The 19,256-nt window shown below is 36.8% G+C and overlaps 1 long non-coding RNA gene across 1 annotated transcript in view; it reads right to left on the reverse strand.

Moving 5' to 3' along the window:
• Positions 1-18,527, reverse strand: part of LOC146438074 (uncharacterized) — a 42,911-nt gene extending 24,384 nt beyond the window's left edge. Inside the window, exon 1 of the long non-coding RNA XR_014851658.1 lies at positions 18,484-18,527. This is a non-coding gene — a long non-coding RNA (uncharacterized LOC146438074). The remainder of the gene's footprint in view (positions 1-18,483) is intronic.
• Between the last annotated feature and the right edge of the window lie 729 nt (positions 18,528-19,256).

Here is a 19,256-nt window from a genome sequence, read left to right on the forward strand (position 1 = left end):
CTAGTTGTGGAGAAAACAATTGATTGGCCGGTCACATTTCCAAAATTGTTAAGAGAAGCATTTTTAGAGTAATCAAAGCTACATGAGAAATGCACTGACTTCTATCAACCTCCAGCCTACCATTTCAGCAACATTGTTGTAACACTACCTTACTCACTATCCCAATCATTTAGTCCCTTCTATTAAAAAGTTATTCTGAATAGAAGAAAATGAGGGAATTCTGTAGAGCAGTGCAAAGTAAAAATGCTGAGTGAAAATGTGGAGAGTTCAGAATACTCCCAGGCATGCAGAAGACCAAGGGCACTAGAAGTAAACAATGTCTGATTGTCAGTTTCTCTATTTTTTCACCCCGTTTTGGGAAAAAGACCTGCTATCAGCCATTTATAAAAATTATAATATATGACACTACCACATCACCTCAGGGAAACTCAGCCAGATCCAGGATGCATCTTCTAATACAGAACAAGTAAAACTTTGTGAAGCATTGCCTGGCTTACATAAAAACCAGCTCTGGACAGGAATCACAGAGCAAGGACAGAGCAGAAGACAGAGTTTGACTTCTTGAGTCACAGTGCTTTCCAGGGTCTATCACATGCCACAAGGATTCACTGCCACTACCCAAAGATAATGCTTTCTGAAGAGTTCAGCTCTGAGAGTCCCTCCATGGCAAACTTGGTAAAATAAATGCCCCCCTGTGTTGGCTGGAGCTCACTCTCCTCTTTCACTTCAACCAGAGCAGAAGCAGCACTAAAAGCACTCCCATTATTTGACATCAGCTGAGCTTCACCACAGCCCTTGTTCACAGCATCACAAGGAAGACTCAGCTACTCTAACGAGCAAACAAGGGCAACAACAGGAGTGTGGAAAAGAAGGGTTGGGAATCAATCTGTTTCTTTAGCAAGCAACCTCCAATACAACTACATGAACTACAAACTGGTACTTCAAAAGCAGCTATTTATAAGCAGAGAGATGAATTAGGCAAGTTTTTCACGTGCATTACAAGACAGTTTCTCAAGCCCAGGCTGAGGAAAGGGGTGAATGCTGAGTCTGAGGCCAGATGGAATATTGCCCTTTCAGATCAATGTAGAAAAAGTGTCTTTTGCCATATAAATAAACAGACAGGGAAAAAGAAAGCAAGCCTAATTATACCAACCTTTCTAAGAAACATTTCCAAAAATACTTATTGGCCTTATCCGGAGTGGAAAGTTTCAGAGGGAGCACCAGAGGTGTTTTATTTTAGCTTGGCATGAGTAGGGAAATTATAGGAATGATTTCTAAGTGTGGCAAATGCAGCTGCTTCTCAAAGACATATTATAAGGGTTCTACATAAAGCCATAAACCCTCTGAGAGGCTCATAAAGAGCTGGCTTAGTTTCATTTGAATTTAAGACAATTTTTTTTTAAGAGAGCCAGTCAGACACTGTTGTAACAGAGCTCAAGGCAACACCATTAAGACAACAGTGGGAATACAGTGATCAGTTGCTCCCAAGTATCACCATGTTCAAGGGTAGTCCCTCTAAACCTCCTATTAAGATTGCACCAATCCAAAGATTTCAACTAAGAAGAGCAGAAAACTTCCCAAGGATCATAAAGTCCCTAAGTTCTAGCTAATGGATTTTCTGTACAATAACTGTACAGAAACAACTCAGGGGAAGAAAAAAGTAAGATGCCTCATTAAATCTTACCAGACTCATTTTGTGACTACAAGAGACGTCCCTGCTGTGTATGAACTTTGGGTGGGGACTGAGAGAGATAAAAAAGGTGGTGGTCAGCCACAAAAAGCTCTTTGGGGTACACAGAAGTAATTTTTTCCTTCAGGGGAGTCGTTCTGGCCAGCACAGAGATGGCAGAAAAGGCTAATACACAAGCAGAAAGTTTCTCTATTTTCAACAGCAAATTCTCCATTAAATATAAACAGTGAGAAATGAAAAACTGTTGTTTCAGCAACTCTGTTGCTAAAAATATTTTGGCCATTTGTGATGCTGATACAACCAAAGGTACTCCAGGAAGTACAGTTCAGGTCTGTTCTGCAGATCTACGGGGTGCTTGCATCTAGGGTAACAGATTAGTATTTAATATTTGAGAGATCACTGATGAAGATGGGACTTCGCCAACATTCATTCAGCATTTGTCTCACATGCATCAAAAATCCCAATTCCTCTGCTTTAAAATTTCCAGCACGTATTTTAAACTTCTTTTCCAGTGTGCACACACACTGTTCATGGTTTACTAGGAAATTTCCAATGTGGCAGTCAGCAAGAACACCACTTTTTGTTTCATTTATAATTCCTCTAAAGCCTTGCTTATTTTACCTGCATTTTCCAAGACTGCAGGAACTATTTAGTACACTGCTAATCTAAAGTAAAAAATACAGTTCTTCAAGAAAACAAAACCAGAGGTTCCATACATTTCAGAGATTTATCCCAAACCAACACTCCTGCACAATGCAGTAGAACCATTCATCCTCATATTTCACAGAAAGATGAAAGATTGTGGTTTCCACAAAGTGCAGATGTCAACAAATGTCATCTCTGGCAAGCAGGAAGGAAATCATAGCTCCTGGACATAAAATATTTCACTGAAAATACTCTCTCCTATATAAAGCAAGGAAATTTTAGTTCAAATACATTGAAAAGCACTAACATTGTTGCACAAGGGTTGTGAAATGACCAATGAAATTAAGCCACATTCATTCAGTAAATATTAAAAGAAGCACTTCAGACAAGATCACATTCAGAAAAAAGAACCTTTATCAGTAGGAAACATCATCAAGATGAAGAATAAATATTTTACAGTTATATTTTTCAGGTAAGTTTCAAGTGTCCCTCATTTTGCATCAGGCCATTAGGCAAGGAGTGTGCTGTTCTAAAACCAGGTTCACAACATTTCTCATCAGCTAATTTTGAATATACACTGTTTAAATCTTCATGTGTGACAACAACAACAAAAAAAAATCCTTAGAGTATTGCAACTCTGTCATTTCCCACCATTTGGAGTTCTTCCTTTGGTTTCAGCAATCAATGGAGCTGGCTTGAAGGTCTGGGGAGTCACTGATTATCCTGTCTTTCAAGAAAGTCTAGAATTTCCCTACTCTACAGGAACACTATATAACAATTAAAAGAATAATCTGCATACCACCTCATTTTTTCTTGAAGCAGAGAGAACAAAATAAATTAATTAACCACCAATAAATTTAAAAGCATACATTTCATTGAGTTTCCCTTTGATGTTAAAGATGAGGATTAACTAGCAGTAGGCCTATCAACTGCTGAACTTGTCTACTGTGACCCCAATGCCAGTGCTGAGCTTCTTACTGCTAATTACAGGTCTGTGATTTTCCTCTTAAAATTATGTTTCTCCAGAAAGAGAACACGCAGTCTAGCTATATTTTATGCTAGCACTCAATCCCCAAGTCACTGGGTTTATTTTCAGACTATCAGTTAGAGAAATAACCCCCCCACCCCGTTTTTCTTCAGGACAGATAAGTAACTGTTCATACAATGGTGGTAATAATAACCAATTTCTCTGGCTCTGCCAAAATGAAATATGTCTGTAATTTCCTATTTTCTGAGTCCTCTTTTTCTCCTGTCTATCCAAAGCATCAGCATCAGCTTTCTTCACTGCTTTGTTTCACAGTTGAGACTCTGCCAAGATTCATCATTTCCTGCTTACACTGCAATCTAAACCAGACCTTTTAATCAGATTCTCTGTTATGAATATCTTTCCTTTTCACTTTTACCTAAGACTCATGAGCCCAGAGAATTAGAGAAGTGATGGTTTGTTTCCATTTTCTCCTCTCATTTCCTCTCTTTTATCACATATTCAAACATGATTTAAAGGTGAATATAAACAAAAATACAGAGAGTGTATCTGAATTAATACCATTTTTATACTAGTTGAGGACACTGACTCAAGTCAGTATCCATCCAGAAATTTCTAGCAAGGATCAGTTGAAGCCATCAGTTCAATATATAACCTATCAGCTATAGATCCCAAACCAAAAGATCAATATTTCATATAAAAGTATTTTTAAAAATTGGCTGCCCCTTTTTAGAGAACTCTTTTCCCAAATTCCTTTGCTAGTAGGAAAAGAGTGAGAAATATGATTTCACCATATTTTCATTGTTACAAGAATTAACTGTGTAACTCTTTCACGCTTCTGTTTTTATTGTTTTAAGAATATGATGTCTCTATCCTTCACTTGGAAGTGTCACAGATTATTTTTTTCAACTTTGCTACAAGAGGAACTCCACAGTCAGAAAATGAGCATTTGAAAGAATCTGGAGCCTAAATGATTTCTATGCTTCTCACAGCTCAAGTTTCCAGAGGAAGCTGGAAGAGGTGATGCTTGTTAAATGCTACAGAGAAAGACTCTAGGACTCTCCCTCTGGCACCACAGTAATTTCTAAACACAAAGTCCTTGTGTATGACAGACTCAAATCCCTATTCTCATAGTTCGCTGTCTAGCTCACTAGAGAAAGAAAGATAATAACCTTACATTTAAAAGAGCAATTTTTATGAATAAGCAACAGTTTTTGCATTGAAACATCTCAAGGTTACATTGGTAATCTACTGAATTCTCTTTGAACTGCTGCTCTCTTGCTTGTAGTCATTTTGGAAAAGCCCAAAATACTAATCTTGGGTTTCTCCTCACCCCCTTCATAACAGATTATTGGCAATTAGCACTTCAAGCAATTCACATTTTTATGGCAGGCTATAGAAACATTCTGAATAATGAAATGCACAGTAGGCAGTATGTTATCAGGGGCCTGGAAGGGACATGAGACCAAAAAAGTGAGAGTTTGATCTCTGGAAGGCTGATACATATACTAGCAAACATCATAAAAATAGACAAATTATATAGATTTAGAGTTCTTCTCAAGGATACATAGTCCTTAACTCCCCAAGGCTTGCTTACAAGAGAGAAAAGAAATAGTCCTTTTCTAAGAAATCTGGCTTTCCCAGCTGTTTAAATGGATTTGTCTGTTTCTACTGTGCATTTTTCCTTAAGGTATCTTGTGCTCCTTCAGTGCTCATTGATCATCAAAAAAGGAAATGCACTAGGTAGGAAATAAGAAAGTAAAAGTACAGGAGCAGTTAAGCTAGAAGTCTTTGTCTAAATAAAAAAATTACTTTTGTAAGAGAAAGAGATTTTAAAACATTATTGCCAAACTGAAATATTTTTCCAAGTTTCTTTTAAGAGAGAGAGCTTTTTAAAGTGGTTAGAGTATTACATAGTTCAGATTATAATAATATATCCTGACACTAAAGAAATGCATAACATAGTAAATGGATGCATTATATTAAAAGATGAGTTGTTCTTTGAAATATCTTTTTCCTTTCATATCAAAGACCAAATAAATGCCAGAAAGAAGCATTTCCATCTTCAGCAAAGTACATGAGAAAATAATTCATTTACTTAAAATAATTCTCTCACATGTACAAAGTACAGAATTCACAGAGCTCAATACATTAATTAATTCCTACAGTTCAATCTATTAATATCAGCTGGCAAAAGCTCTTTTCATGTTACAATCTGCATTAATACACAGAAGTCCCACAGATACCACAGCTTTATCAGGGAATTATTTTGCCCAGATTTATTTACTTGCTAAATACCCTGGCAATTATATCTGAGAAAAGTCATGGGAAAGTCGTGCCATTACATTGCTCTTTTTGTCTTCATTAAGCATTCTCACAGCTGCTATTCATTCACAAACCTTTACTGGGTTAATATCAGAAGTTCCTGAAGCTATCCTATTTTAGAAATTTCTAGAAAAACAAATTACTCAGGCACAAGTCAATTATACAAGCAAATGTTTTTCACCAAATGAAAAGCTTTGGCCAACAGGCATGGATTACTTTGATAGTAATAGTTTAATATGTCAAGGTAAAATGTCTTGCAAGATCCATGGCACCTATAACAGATGTTATTGGCTTGCAGTTCCAAAACTGCACTGTCTTTCCCAAAGAATTCTCTAAAATTTATACTCTATTCAGTGATGAAGCAGTTTAAATTGGCTTAAGTAGACAATAGGTTAAACCAGTCTTTTCAGCAGTTCTAGACCTATTGTCAGCTTGGGCTAGGGGTGGAAGATCTTAGTCATACTGTGTTAATCCCTTGCTGTGTTTAAATGTAAGCATTTTTGGATAAAAAATTATGTAGAATTGACAATGCTACAACCTCTTTGATGTTAGGCCAATCACCAGGTTTCATACAACTCACCAAACTCTGGTACTTATGAAATGGTAAACCTTTCTGGGGTATGGATTCTCTCCTGAGGAAGTTCCTTGAAACAACTTCATAATTTAAGATAACATTTTTCTATAAATCTGTGCCTGCAGGAGAATCTGAATTCTTTTCTGTGCCACTTACTTTGGAGGACACTGCACATGTAACCAGTCAGACATCCAAACTGGCTCCACACAGGATTAAAACACCATTTGTTTTAACTCATTGTGTTTCAGTATGTTTAAGAAAGTCCCTAGATGATGTGAGAGCATCTCAAATATTCTAGAATTAGTTCTCAGAATGAGAGTTGCTTTAGCCCACTTTAGCTCACTGCCTTTGACCTTGGCCAACAAAACCACCTCCTGTCATATAAGCATGCCTGTGTCTTCTCTCCTTCTGCCAAAGGTATTTTTTGAGTCTCCTCTAGTCCCTCTTAGAACATCTGGCCTCTTTGTTCTGCCTTTATTAATTTTCCACTTATTCAAAACTCCTGCCTGCAGATAGGAAGCAAAGAAACCTTGGCTTTCTGAGCCCATTGTCACAAGCTATTTCCATCTCAACATCTAACTTCCACAAGGTATCCCTGGTCTGCAGGGAATGTGGTTAAACCCTGGTCAGCAACATCAGAAACACATTCAAAAGAGATTTTTAAAAAATTAAAGTCTTATAACTCCATGAAGTCAACCAGAACACACTAGACACACACAGATTCTGCAAAGTTATCAAAATCATAAATACTCATATGTGGGAAAGTTCAGCCCAGAAATGCTTGCACACCCTTGAGAAATTCCATTGATTTCCTTCCCAAACTTTTTGAAAGCTGTGTCCATGTGGGCATGAATTAGCACCAATTCATAAATAATGCATAGTGAAAGACAATTTAAATATATTATTTGGAAACAACTTATAAGCCAAAAGCTTTTCTTTGAACCGTTCTCTCAGCAATTTCAAACCAAAGAATAAATGTGCTTCACTTAAATAGACTGCACACTGAAAAAAAGGCAACATTTGCATGTTATTTACTACAAATGGACCACCCTTCTCCCAGTGAAACTCTTGAAGGGCTTAGGATAAAGTGAACTAGTGTGCCTTTTCAGCTTCTCCCTTATGGAACAAGGGAGCATTTGTACATGCTTTAAGCAAAGAAAACTATGGACCAAGTTCTAAAAGGAACAGTGAAAAATCAGACTGTCTGCTTGGAGACAAAATAAATAAACAAAGAACGTTTTTGAGGTAGAGTGCACAATTTCCAGCTGAGCAGAAAGTGATACATGTCTCCATGCACATACCTGTGTTAATGCCAGGGTGACATCCAACTGGATATATGTGCACCTCGCTCAGCCCCAGCATTGTGCACCTATAGGAAACAGCCAAATCAGGCATATGTGCCTGGCTGGGACACTGGAATGTGGATAGTGGGGAATCCTGATGTATAGAGTGTCCATTCAGCTCCTCAAGCATGCACGCGGAAAGAAATATGAATTTCTAATGTAATATATTATTGCTGTATATTAAAAACATGTTTCCAGCATTTACAATCCACTGCAAATATAATGAGCCTGCCATTTTAAAAAAAATGTAAATAATGTATTGAAAATTCTGTATGACACATGTGCTTTCTATAGACAAAAATAAAACATAGTTGACAAACAGTCCTAACTGTCTCCCTAATCCCTCAACAGCTGGCCAAGTAATGAGTGCAATTAGTGAAACAGGACCGCACCAAAAATAGCAGAATGTGGGTAATGGTAAGGAGGTGTTTGGATGTGATACCATGAAAAAAAATGGAGCAGCACATGTGCCCCTTTTTGCCAGCTAAGAATTACATAGGTACTCAATAAGATCAATGTAATTGTCAAAAAGTATGACTGCATACATATATTCTTGCTATCTCTAGTGTGCTTCACTAATGACAGGGGATAAATTTTAGTAAAAGGAGACTCTAAAAGGAAAATTTCTGTGCTTTTCAGGAATTCCCCTAAAATACAAAACTTTAGAATGTGATACTCTTATTTTTCACTTGTATGGGAGAAAAAGACAACCCTAGTGAAAAGAAAAAGTTTTTCCTTTTTTTTTTCTGGAGCAGTGGGAAAGCTGTTTGGGGCAGAGCCCGCTTTTATAAAGATTAATGAAAGTGTGGAGAAGGAGGTGTAAAACAGATTAAATATGTTATAAGGAACATAAGGCAGGCAAGGGAATATGCTTTGAATGATAAAGCCATCAGTTCTTTTGGTGTTGAGAGAACATTTAAAGAAGGAAAGACTGGGATTCATATCACTGAAGGGGTAAATTACACCTCATAACCCACATTATGAAGTAGGATTAAAAATAAATGAGAAGAGCAAGAGATGAACACCAATTAGGATGCACTATTTACACCTTGAGTTTTGCAATCTCCAAGTCTTGCTTTTTAGGAACCAGTTGTAATTGGTTTCATACAAAAATGTAAAACCAATAAGAATAAATTGCTAAATAACCCTTTTTGAAAAGGGATGATTTTCTGATTGCCATTATTTTTATGAGACAAGTTCTATACCAAATTGTAGATAATGACATAAAGTGGTGGTTAAAAGAAAACAAGAAAATAAAAAGTCAGCTCTCCAAAAAAACAACAACCAAACAGAAAAAAAAAAAGAAAATCCCCCAAATCAATCAAACAGAAATCACCCACTAGAATATAGGAAAGAAACTGAAAAATATTTTTTTTTAGTTGATATGAAGAAAAATGACAGTAGTTAGTCAGATGATTAAATTTAAAAAAAAAAAAACAAAACCCAAACTGAAACAACAATCCTGCTCCTTTTTACCCATCTTTGAACACACCACTTTCTTCACTAATATTTAAATTTGAAAGAGAAATCCAAAATTAACTAGATAACAAGCTCATAATAAAAATAGCATTACTTTCTGAATATTCTGTACCAAAGACTAAGATTTTGGCATGGGCTGTCTTTTTCCCACTCGGTTTTCTGCTGAGTTGATGAACATTTAGGATCCCTGAAATCTGACTACAAACCCTGGGCACAAGCTCACCCACCCTGCTCTTGATGAGCCTGAAATGTGCTGGTTACCAGTCAGAGGTTCACAAAACACTGGTATTTTTGGGTGATCACAGACAGACACCAAAATCTACATGACAAAAATTGGTGTATCATATGTAACAGGACTGTCCAAATAAAATATCTTAAGCTTTCCATTTTATTTTTTAAGATTAAGTGATCATAAACCACTGTGTAACTGCTACACTGTTGTACCAATTACATTATGTCGATGCTATTTTTCACATAAACAGTGTTGACAGAAATGTATACTGCAGCCCTGAGGCTGCAGAAATGTGCAAACTCCCAAATGGAGCTCTTATTTTATTCACATTGCTGTTTGATTAATTTGATGTTTGGTTCCTTTTTTAAATCTGTCTCCAGTATTTTTTATTTGTGCTTGAAGTGTAACCCCAGCCATGTTGTTATATGACAAAACAATTAGCTCAGGGAAGAAGGTGATTACATAAAAGACATCACTGTTGTAAATTTAGGTGTTTGACTGAAGGCATTTTATAGCTAGAAGCTATAATTTTCGTAGTTTAAAGCTAACTTAAAAGATAATATTCCAGGAAAATGCAATAAGACAAAGTGAATTGAGATCCTGATTTTTTCATTGCTGCCTTGTTTGTGCAGCACAAAACCTAACAAGAGTCTATGGAGACCATTCTACTCTATAATAACTTCTATTACCATGAGAGTAAAAAATATTAAAATATGAATTTTTATTTTGTCTTTAATTTGGAAAATGTTAGTGTAATTTTTCTCTTATTCCTGTATCATTATGTTGTACAACAGTCTCTGAAATCAATGCAAGACTGCCAGTAAGTATGTTGAAATTTGGACTGGATTATATATATATCAAGGACTTCACCTTATTTTGATTAAGAGGAATCAATTGCTTTATGACTTTGGTTTCAGTGTCATAGCACATGAAGAGCAGAATGCTAATTTAAGTTTTGTTGCAGTATCTACTTAGCAGGTGACTTTGAAATGGAGAATTGGACCCAAAATCCAGTAGATCAGTATCCTGACATTTACAGTCACCAGCCCCTCATAGAGCAGGTTGGTCCAAAACCCTGAGTAAAATGTACACAGGAAAAGTGTCTGCTCATGAGATGGGCAGATAACACATAGCAGCTCTGGACACCCACAGGTACTACACACAGCATCTACTCCTCTGTCTCAGCCCTAAGACAGAATCTAAACTTAGGAACACTTTACACTCTGGTTTTCTTTTTAATTCCTCTCATGTACTCAGATTTGAACCAACAGCAGAAGGCCTTTCATTCACAAAACCTGAAGTCCACTCCTGCTGCAAAAGATAGAGTTTCAGAGACTTTAACAGATTTAAAATATTTTGCATAGAAGATGAATGCTTTCTGCCTACTACAAAAGAGAAAAAAAGTTAGATAAATTACCAAATGAATTGGGAAACCTTTCTTAAATTCACTCATTAGACTGAGAGGATTCAAACTTCTACTTTCCACCTCCCAGCAAAGTGTCATACCACATAAATTAGGAGCCAATGGGGAAAAAAGAGCCATCTGGCCACCCTTTTAACCTGGACCTCTCTTTAGTAAAGAACACATCCAGACATACAAAAAGAAAAAACAATAGCTGGACATATAGATAGCAGTGCTGTGTTCCAGTTAAGGTTCATGCTCCCAGGGTCTTTTCATCCATTTACTCTTTCATACAAAATTTCAAATAATCTCTGGAACAGGAAACAGAACAAACAGAACTTTTACAGTTACTAAAACCAGTTCAGAAAATTCATTTTTCATCTATATAAAACATTCCATTCCTTTTTTGACTCTCACTCAATTCCTGCTTTCTTTGCCTTATTATGGTGGAGTTCCCAGTCTAACCACACATTCTGTTTTTATTTCTTTTCATCAGTTTTGAATTTGCTCCTTTGAATTGTCATGAATGTGCCCTTGTTGCACTACTCTCTCTGAAACCTTTTTTTACTGTTTTATGGCAGCTTTCCCCCTCTTGTCTAAGGAAACAATTCTAGCCTTTCCATTTTAATTTCTTTTACTTGCACAAGTAATTTTTTCCACAAGATAACTAGCTCAAAGAATTATTCTAAATGATACAGCATCATAGGTTTCTATAAAGGCCTTTAATATTTTCCATATGATACTTCACTCTTACACATTCTAGCATATAACTTATATTTTAAAACACACCTGCATGCTAAACTGGCAACAGTGACATATTAACATCCCTAGACCAACTAACACAAGTTATTAATAAATGTATTGAATACAGTTACACCTTGTTAAAATTCTCTTTAGAAAGGGAAATACTCAGTGTTTGATCAGATTCATTAATTAATTCATTCATGCCTATACTTCTTCCATGTTTTATTTTTCTTTATCTCTTCAGAAATTTAATTTTACCGCTCTCTATGGTACAACTACACTCTGCCTGTTGGTCTCTGTCATTGAATTCAATTGAAAAAACATACTGTCAGCTTATTATGCTGAATGTATATCCATTAGGAAGTGTAAATGGAAAGGGAAGGACAGTCAATTATTCCTCTTCTATGTGTAGGCTGCAAATGCTTAATTAAAAGCAGAAATATGCTATGGAATAAAGTTGCTCCAGAAAACAGAATAGCTGAATCCCAGAAGTAATAAAACTGTGTTCCTTGTACACTGGAAACACACAGAGTAGGAGGACTCGAGGGATGAAAGAATGGTTTGTGCCACTCTGGAACTATTCAATCGTCAAAGAGATTCCTCAGGAGCCATTACAATTGTATTTGCTGACCCTCTTCCACAGGGCAACTAAACAAAGAATCAGGCTAATAAATTATGCAAAGCATATTCAGCTGAAATTGCACGTTCAAAGATATAGGGAAAATCACAAACATTCAATGGAAAATGGTGAATGACAGGAAATCCGCTACAAACACGGAAGATCCTCTTGTTCCTCAGCTGCTACTACCCAACAAAAATCTTCAGAGAAGGGGTGCATATCATTTTAACATGCTCTCAAAACCAGAAACAAACATTTTGTTTACAACTAATTTTTGCAACTATACCACAGTCAAGACAAGACAGTGCCCCCAAATTCTGTCTATTTAGAACAGCCATCATACGTGAGAATTTTCCAAACTCTCTGCGAAAGATGAAATGCCTGATGCATTCCCGACCAACCAGAAGGACTGTGAACATCTATGGGAAAGATGTGTAAAAGAAAATTTTTCAGTCAGCTGGCAGAATTTACAGATCCATAAATGCCATTGAATTTAGTAAAACAAAACCCTCAAGCAGCTCCCCTTCTGAACACTACAGATGCTGCTAAGGATTCAAGTCAGTGACACAGAATTAGACTAAGAGTGAAAACCTTTGGAAACGCATTACGTGGGTAGGTTGCTAAATCCAGACTCTACTTGTATCATTTTTCTTGTGGTTAATCGTCTGACATACAGATAAGCAGAACACAAATTAATAAATCAAACTACTGAAAAATATAAGAAAAACAAGTGTAAGATGCCCAAGAAGATAAACTGAAGAGAATGCACTCAGCTAGATTAATGTCTAAAGAGGGTGCAAGACCATATTCTATTTTACCTGAGCAGCTCAACTACAATTTGGACTACTCTAAAACCATAAGTAGGCAAGACGATAGGTTTAGGTACAAGTTATACTGCTGATACTTTGGTCCTATGCTCCATTTTATTAATCTGACATAAATATTGAAATTTCACTAAAGTCTTTATTTTCTACTCTTTCTTGGAGCTCAGCCAATCAGGCATATGATGCCCTCTGACTTCTGCTTCTTGTGCCATGTCTTGTTTCTACTCCCCCACCCCAGCCACTTGCGTGCTTATTTCTCCCCACATTGCTCCACATTAATGGAGATTAAGCAGGTCTGTTTTCAAGAAAATGTTACTGGTATAGGCCTGGAACTGACCAAAATGAGGCCATTTATTTCAGAACATAATTCTGAACAAATCATAAAGTTTAGCTTTACAAGAATTTTTTCCAATACACTTGACCAGATGTGGTCCTACGCAGCAGAAAGGCAAATACAGGCTCTAGTACTTAAGAATATATGCAAGATTTTGATTTTCAGATCCATCTCTAATAAATTATTTGTTGCACACCTTTCCCTCAAACTAGCAACAAACCCAGAAAAGATCTCCAAAAGCAAAGTAAAACCACAAAAGCCATGCACAAGATAAATAATCTCCAGTTCAGTTGCTGAGCAATTACTCTTGCAATAACCAAAGAGAAGAATATAGATTTGATAACAATAATATTCAGGTCCCAAGAGATAAAGAAAACATCAGATAAGATGTGTTAGACTCATTCTCTTCACTTAGGGATGCATCCACATTTGTTCTTGGCTTTTCATTACTCATATTTTCTGATGTGTACACATCCAAGCAGATTTTGTTCTGAAGACAGGATAGCATTTATTCATGGAAAAGCAGAGACTTCTTAGTAAGTGAGGAGTCACTGCTTCCTGAGTCTTCCTGAAGTGTCATATTTGCAGATACAATATTCTTTGAAAAAAGGAAACAGAGTAAAAACAACAGCTGCAAGGACAATTAAAATTTTGGAGATGAGCCATTGCATTGTCTTTATTTTGCTAAAAATTTTTTTGATGAATCATTACTAGTTTTAATTTAGTTTTTTTTTCAGTGTGACTGGCAGTTAGGTAGATTGAACAACAAAATGGACCTATAACTGTTTTTCAGGGACCAGACATGTTAAGGTGTAGCTAAGATGTATCCCTTGTGTGAGTTTTTTATAGAATAATAAAAGCATTTGAGGAATAAAGGTGATGCTAAGAGAATGTTTCCAAAAAACCTGGAATGTTGCCATTTCCACACATTTGGGGTGGTACTCTAACAAACTGGAACATCAACAAACAAACATTAATTAGTCAAAGGAATGAAATAAATAATTAGAGGTGGTTGTGGATCTTCAATAATTTAGGTTATTTGATGCAGGGACTCTGAGCACAGGAAAACTATGTACAGATTACTTGTTCTCTGAAAAGGATGTAAATCTAATGATGTTCTGTCCTGCAGATTAAAACAGTTCATTGAAAAATACAAATTGAATCTTCTTGTTCCACTAAATGATGTCATACTAATTTTTTTTTAAACAAAAGATAAATGATTTAATCAAACTTTAGAATACAATAATCTGGCAAGAACATATTGGAAAATGCTGTGTGTCAATTTAGAGCATGGTAAATCCAGGAGTTCCAGGCTAGCTGCTTTGCATTACATAAGGGAGCTAAATTTTGTAAAGGATTATTTCTTGCCCTAAGCAGGTTGTTTCAAATAAATATTTCTGCTTACCACAGGCTGCAGAATGGATGTGCCATTCCCTCATCACACTTGTGTGCTCTGCAGAAGGATGGCTGGGAAATGTTTTCTTCATAATACTTTCCATTCAACCTGCCACTGTTAATTGCAGGACAAGTTATTTCTCTCTTCCTGGCAGTCTGCACAGTAATTGCACACAGTAGCTAGAGACAAGTGGAATAAAAGTCCTGGAATTGTGAATAGGAAAGATGAACAATTTGTACATTAATCTCTTCTTCTCATGGTAACAAACAACTGAAGTATTTATGAAAAAAAAGCAGTTTTATACCAGTTCCGTTTCTCTGCACATTGAATAATGTCAACCTATTATGAAAGGTTTTGTACTATTCAAATAGTAAATGAGCTCCAGCTCCTTCCTGGAGTTCATTATTATATAAACTTGACTTTTATGGGGGTCCAAAGGAAAATAAAAGCATTTTTTGGGAAAATATGCCAAATTCAGCTGGAGATTAGTGTGCTTTATTCCCCTGCTCCTATTATACATGACATTGGAGAAGAAACTCCTAGATCAATCACAAAGTGTGGTTTGTTAGTGAGGTTGGACTGCTTACAGCATGTAGCATGCAAGTCATGACCGTGAGAGGAAAAAGAAAAATACAGCCCACAGAATGTGGACACAGAAACTGTTTTTTCCTTACTATAAAAGTCAAACCCATTATTGCCATGACAGCTGCTATTTTTTCTTTTGTTTTCCTGAACCAAATCTTCAGAAAGATCATACTACTGATGTTTAACTGCAGGCTTTTTTTTTTTTTTTAATGGAAAAAGGTCTTGTTAAAATGCAGGAACAATTTCTCACTTCAGCATCTAGATAATTAATACATGTGAGGTGTAGAACTCTTCAGAGCTATTATTTAAATAAAGCAAAACCTCAATAACAGAATTTAATCAGGAGAAACTATTCCACAGTACAAAATATCTCATCACTAGGATTTTTTCCCCCCCTACCACTAGGATTCTTTTTTTTCCCCCCCAAAAATGTTTTGGCTAGAACTTTTCAGTTCCACTTTTCCAATTATGGTTCCCTTTTATCCAAGTCTGACCTCTTTGTCCTCTCGGGAAGTTCCAAGTAACAAATCCAAATCTGGTTCCAGATGCTTCATGAGGGAAAGTGGGTGCAGGAAACAGGTGGATTCAGAGTCCTAATTTGCAGCAACATGGATAGAGGTTCTGATGCTAACATGAACTTTGTGCAAACAAGGAAAGAATATAGAGGTGTATTTACATTAAAACTAAGAAATAGTCATTTTGATCTTTTTAACAAAGGAGAAAACTGAAGAGCAGTGCTCTGCAGGTGCCATGTGTGTTCTCATAGCAGCTGTCCTTTTAGACTCAGATCCAGCTCCCTTGCAAAAAGCTGCTGTTTCAGCCAGTTCCCAAGAAAACCACAACACATCCTTTACATGATGGGGGGCACAAGAAACATTCCCACACCCCAGCTAATTTCCTTGAACACAGGGATTCCTGCTTGCTCCATCTGAATTGATCATCTCTTAGAAATGTTAAGGTTACCACAGAGAAAATTTCACTTCATGTATTTCTTGTGCAGGGACACATTTGCCAGCATGATATAGGACTGCTTTGCAAGAGGGCAGAATTTAATTCCAGGGTAATTGGCCACATTACGCTGCCAGCCTAAGACAGAGCCAATGCTATGACATGTCATGAAGTACAGAGCATGATGATTCTCATGCCTTTTCCCAACCTGAAACCTATGTTAAAAGGAATAACCAGAGATAAGAATATTGTACTTAGCAAGAGACAATGTAATATATATTTTAAAGCAAGTTACTTTAGACACTTTCCATCTAGTATGTCACTCTCTCTGAGCACCAGCTCAGATAGTCAGCACTATGTTGAAGATTATTTATGCTGAAACAGGAGTCCGTAAAGATAAGACAACTTGAAGAATTTTATAATAATTTTTGCATGACAAGATCCTGAATTCAATCTGTTGATACACAAACACACTACAGATGTGGTCTCAAAGAAAGCAAAAGTTATTTATTTCTCACCTGGAATAAATTTTTAAAGTGTTACAGTGTATTAATTTGGTACTTTAGCCAATTAAAGCAGGAACAACCATACAAGAGGAGGAGGAACCATTTCAAGAGATACAGGATATGATCTGCAGTGGCATGAAGCAGTAAAAAAAACTTTCTGCGTTTCCAAAATTAGGACCACCAACAGGAGAAACACATGGGATGCAAGTTACGAATACATACTTATAGGAACTAATAAACTAATGCATTCTCATACAGGAATGAATCAGACACACAAATAAAACATATGAGACTTGTGAAGATCAGCCCATAGAAAATACCCTCATTTACCAAGAATGACAAAAACAATTTCAAAGAAAATACACTAATAAATACACAACCATGGGGATGCTCTGACTCAGGACATCTGGCTGTTGATCTTAAGAGATAAGATGGAGTCCTGCAAATCCATCACAATACTTGAATGCAACTACTGGCAGGAGCAGGAGGATCCAAAGCATGACCCGGTGTTGAAAAATAGCCTTGTAAATCTACAGAATGCTTTTATCACCTTTACACACATCGACATGACTTACAAGACTGTAATGTTATGCATAGATTTAAAACACTTTTCAGTGTCACTCAAAGGTCCTTCTCACTGACTCTGAGGTATTTTACCAATTCTGTCTTGAAGAGCTGTGCAGAAAACAACCTTGAAATCAACTTGTACCTCCCTTTCCACTGTTGGAGTAATTCACAAACCAATATTACAGCAACAAAAAACCCAAAGACCACCCCAATTTTACAACCCTGCAACTTCCCCCTTCTCCTCAAGATGCCCTCAATGTTTGATGGCATATACAATTACAAGATCAGACAAGACCCATGAAGGATTCATAAAATGAATGTAACATGTCTTATGTAGCAGTATGAAGCCATTCACTAAAAGCAGATGTATCAACAACATAAATGCAGCTGTTTCAAAAAATAAGACAGATTTTTCTCATTTCTGACCTGTTAGCTTTACCTGCCAAAAGATAAGATTTTGCAGAGCACCAAAGGAACTAAAGGACACTGTTGATCAAGAGAGTGGCAAAAGAAAAGGACAGATAGAAGCTTCCAAGTCATGAGCATGAACAAGACTGTAAGAGGGAAAACTAGAGAATCCGAAGACTTTTATCAAAACTAAGATAAACCTGTAACTAGCACAGCATCACAGCTACACATTAAAGACCCCTCAATACAACTTTTCTGCATTAATAAGATCCAGGCCAATTCCAGCAAAAGTTTTTTTTTGTTAATGCAACTTTGATTCAAAGCAATTGGAAAAAACACTGTGGTTTCTAGAGCTATTTAGTCTAGCCAAATGTGGGCAGATCCTGCTGATACTAGAATGATTTAACTGAAATGAATTTCTATAATCAAAAATAAACTAGGCTAGAGAACTCCAGACAAGTCTGAATGAAAGAAAACTTTAAAAACATCAATTATTTGTCGCAGCATAGTTAAATATTAATGCATCCTCTTTATACTCCTTCCAGTCAATCACTTTAAAAATGTCAAAAGATGGGGTGAGAAAGGAAATAAAGTGTAATGTCTGGCTAACTTCCCCTCTGTGTCATACCCAAACACTGAAAGGGCCCAAATAATTTACATAGATGTAAGAGGACAAAACCTGAACTTTAGAAATGCAGAGCAAAATCCAGGTTTAGGCCAAATTTCAGCCCCTCTTGGGTCTGTCCTGCTGGAGCAAGCCTTGAGGACAGCTGCTTAGGTCAGTTCAATGGCACAGAGAGAAACAGCCACCTTTCCACCACCCCACAGGACTCACAAGGGGTTCCTACTACAAAAGCAACAGTAAAAACCAACTAACCTGTCCTGGCACACCGATGAAGCCTCTCCTCACAGCTCAACCTCTGCACGGCACTGCACTGCTGCAGCTGAAAATCCTCAAGGAAGATGGGAAACCTCTGCCCAGCTGAAACCTATCCAGCCTGACCTGCAAAGGCACCTGGTTGCTGTCTTGTAAACATTCTAGAAATTCTTTCTGTGTCCAGAGTAGGGTATTTTCCCCTCTTCCTCCATCTTCCTAACTCAATCCTATGGGTCTTGTGGGGTCCCAAGAGAGGCAGAAGATTGAGCAAAAGGAGGTTGGTGCAGGAGGGTTGTCTCTCCAGCATTACCTGCTAGGAGGTATCACACCATCCTGCATTTCAGAAACCTTGGCAGTTTCTCAGAGATGTTTGTAATCTGGTCAGACTACTTCAGCTCGCTGGATACATCACATTTGCAGGAGACAGGATCTTCAAAGCATTCCTTACCCTGTGAGCTATTTGGAAAAAGGAGAATGATGACAACTCTTCTTCCTCTGGCTGGTCTGAGAAACCTCTGTTTCCTTTGCTCTTTAGATGTTCTGACCAAAATACTAATGAAAAAAAAAGTAAATTTGAATTGCTCCAATGCTCTTTTTTTTCACCTGCAGTATCTGGGTAAAATCTAAAGTCTAGGAAGACATTTACAAGGCATTTTCAAATATACGTTTTGTCATACATAATATCTTCTAAATACAAGTATTGCACAGATTGGCCTTTATTTTCCTAGTTTTCATGTTCAGGACTGTGGGTTTCAGCGATATTCCCAGTAACA

This window comes from Lichenostomus cassidix, chromosome 4 (assembly GCF_008360975.1).
Source record: "Lichenostomus cassidix isolate B80296 chromosome 4, HeHo_3.0, whole genome shotgun sequence".
Lineage (NCBI taxonomy): Eukaryota > Metazoa > Chordata > Aves > Passeriformes > Meliphagidae > Lichenostomus > Lichenostomus cassidix.